Here is a 3,696-nt window from a genome sequence, read left to right as displayed (position 1 = left end):
GGGAATTTTCTCTAACAGGATTGATAACCTTTTTTCGGTTTCGTGCGTGCGCTTTCCAAAAATAGTGCCGAATGTGTCAGTGGCTCTCAGATCGTGCTGCGCAATAGACTTTTTTGTTTTCTATCTTTAAAATTAGGCTTTCGATTTCGGATTTTTTCATCAATCCGCGTAGAGGGGAATTTTCTCTAACAGGATTGATAACCTTTTTTCGGTTTCGTGCGTGCGCTTTCCAAAAATAGTGCTGAATGTGTCAGTGGCTCTCAGATCGTGCTGCGCAATAGACTTTTTTGGATTCTGTCTTAATAGTTAGGCCTTTCATTTTGGATTTTTTTATCTATCTTCGAAGATGGGAGTTTTCTCTAATGGGATTGATTACTTTTTTTTATTTCATTTGTGGGTTTTCAAAGCACAGTGCCGTAATTGCAACTGGTTTTCAGAGTGTGCTTTTTAATTTTCCTTCATGTTTTATGTTTTGGAAATTTCGGATTTTTATGATGTTATTTTAATACTACTGCAGTCATTAGGCTTTTTGTTAATTAGTTTACTGATTTTTTTTTTATTTGGTCGACGCCTTCTCGAAATATAGTGTCGGAATTATGAATTCTTGTCGGTATTTTCGCTGGTGGATTCTATAATTCTCTTGTTTTTTTTTCCTTTTTTATTTTTCCTAGTTTCGAATTGGTCGTTTTTAAATATTTTTCTCATTTTTTCCTTCATTTTGTTTATGCATATGTGAAATACAGCTACGGGATTGCATATTTTATAGAGGTACTACGTAGTTCGCTATTATCGATTATATATTCTTTAATTGGATTTTTGATTGTGATATCTAGCCATCATACCTTTTATCATCTTCTGGAATTGCTGCTAACTGCATCTAATTCCTTTGTAAATTTGAAGAGGAATCTTTAAATTTTAATCTGTCATGAGAATGAACGCTGCATGTTGCTGAAGGGTCAACGAACAGGTATGATTAATACTAAAAACATTTATTTCGGTATCACGAAAATAATATTGCAGAAAAGAAGAATGAAACTTTATTCAGGTTGAAGATATACTATATTTCATTGTGTAATGATACATCTGCATTCATCATTCAGTTATAATAAAATAGCATTGATAACAGAGGCTCATTTATAGTTTTACGTAATTTGGAACTCGTCTTTACAAGGGGTTCTCCGCCACGGATCTTAAAGATGGCGTCACGGGTATCCTTCATGGCGGTGTAGCTAGAAGGGACTAAAGGCAAAGCAACGGATGCATTTCGTCTTGGGCCTGCTCATCAGGACTCATCAGTAAAGCTTCTTTCTAGCAGGCCCTGCTTTAGACTATCGGTAGTTAGGTGACATAGGAACTTATATTTAACACTAGATTTATCACACCCGTCAATTTGACGGAAAGTTGCTCCAATTATACCATGGTAACAGTTTTAGTTAACTTAAATTAACTAAATATTAATAATTAATATAATCTATACTTGTTTTTAAATTAAACTAATCATTTGAAAGAAAGGCACGTTGTTTCCATTACCTGTCAACTGGACAGGTGTCCTTAGAAATTGGTATACAGATAGCGCCCGTAAACCTAGTGTTAAGAAAGGTCGGGGTTTCACCGATTACTTGCGAAAAAGCAAATTTTTATTAGCATTTGGTCCAATTTATTAGCATTCATCCTCGCGTTAATTCAAAGATTTTTGAAAAACTCCTTCGTCAGCGTGAAACAAAGGTATGGTATCAGTGAAACGAAGAGGGGAATGAGAGATTCGGTTTGATTCGAGCGAATCAATCGCATATGGTTCATAAATAATTCCGTAAGGTGGTCCTAGCGGAGGAGGGATCGCATTTCCGGCGAAATTTCCTTTTTCTTTGCATCCGGTTTCCCTGGCGCGTTTCGAGGTCTGAAATTTCCTCCGCTTCCCGAGGCGACCGCCATCTCGAAACATGTTTCAGGTGTACGTACACACTTCCCGTATGCAAATACTTTTCCACGTTCCGCGTGCGCTTCCACTCTCAAACGCTTCGCAGTGCAAATACTTCCTGATATAGACCCCAACCTACCCAGGCATTAGGATTATCTGTGCCCGTGCCATAATTATCAGGCTGATATGGAGGAACACATTTTATCGAATAATCTTGGGTAACGATGTATTTGCAATTTTTAGGAGACATATTGTTAAATTTAGTTTAATTTTTGGAGGTGCGAAGTCTCTTATTTCTGCGAAAAATTTGTATAATAATGAATTTTTTTAGCAAAATTACTTTTACTTTTATTAGGAATAATAAGGATGAAAAATGAAATATTATTGTGTGATCCATATATTCGGAATTTTTATGCGACAGATTGTTAAAGTCAATTCAATTTTTTTAGGTGTGAAGGCTCATATTTCTGTGAAAAATTTGTATAACAGTTGATTTTTTAGTGAGTTTTTTTTTATTTTTTATTAGGAATAATAATGATGGAAATTTAAATATTATCGAGTGATTGATTTATTCGGAATTTTTATACGATAGATTGCCAATTTTGTTAGGTGTCAAATATCTTCTTTCTGCCAAGAATTTGTATAACAGTAAATTTTTTAGTAAGTCTTTTATTTTTATTAGGAATATTAAGGATGAAAGATTAAATATTATAGTGTGATCGACTTATTCGAAATTTTTATACTACAGAGTGCCAATTGTTTTAGGTGTGAAATCTGTTATTTCTTCAAAAAATTTGTATAACAGTAAATTTTTTAGTAATTCTTTTATTTTTATTAGTAATATTAGGGATGGAAAATGAAATATTATCTAGTGATCGATATATTTTGTATTTTTATGCGACAGATTGTTAAATTCAGTTTAATTTTTTTAACTATGAAATCTCTTATTTGAGTGACTTATTCTAAACATGAACACACACAAACACACATCGACACGCATACGTTATATTTGAAAATATTTCCGTAAGATGTCGCGATTAGTATACTAAATCGGTGACGATCCTACATGAATTTAATTTTATTGCAAGAATAATTTTCGTAAATTTCTATTTTCGAATTTGCCTTATCTATTTACGAATGCAAGCTCTCGGCAGTCAATGGTGAACCTTTAATCCCAGATTTCGAGTATTTTCATTACTATACTATAGTTTAGTTGGAACAGAGAACGAGATCGTTTCGTGCTCGTCGAGATTATTAATGGTGGATGAAATATCAATAGCAATAAGAACAATTCTTTATTTAATTACAAAAAATGATCAAACACGAATATTAAGTATAAATCTAATTAATTTCTCGCAATCACATGCTCACACCTATTTTCACTATTGCAACTCGATTACAACTGACCTATGCCCAATCTCTCTGGTTTGTTCTTTCTACTTTCGTACATCTCATGAACACACACGATTCACACGACACCTCGATCATTACACGCATACTCATTTATCACGGTAACCTGAATCCATTAGATATTGGCATCCCTTGCATACTTGTCCCACTCGTCCCTTTCTTACAGACATCGCTCCTTTATTATGGCAACACATGTATATTCAAAATCTATGTTAACCTTTACCGCACATTTATCCTTTTTATCTGTAAAATGTATCTACAATCACCCATCGAGGTTTCGTATTAATTATCCATTCTCTTCATAATCCACTTCCTACCTCGTTCGATTAATATCAATTATCCTATTTACGCAGTATATATATATCTAA

This window comes from Eufriesea mexicana, unplaced genomic scaffold (assembly GCF_001483705.2).
Source record: "Eufriesea mexicana isolate 0111107269 unplaced genomic scaffold, ASM148370v2 scaffold4331, whole genome shotgun sequence".
Taxonomy (NCBI): domain Eukaryota; kingdom Metazoa; phylum Arthropoda; class Insecta; order Hymenoptera; family Apidae; genus Eufriesea; species Eufriesea mexicana.
The sequence above is the reverse complement of the archived record's forward strand: the minus strand, read 5'-3'. Positions refer to the sequence as shown.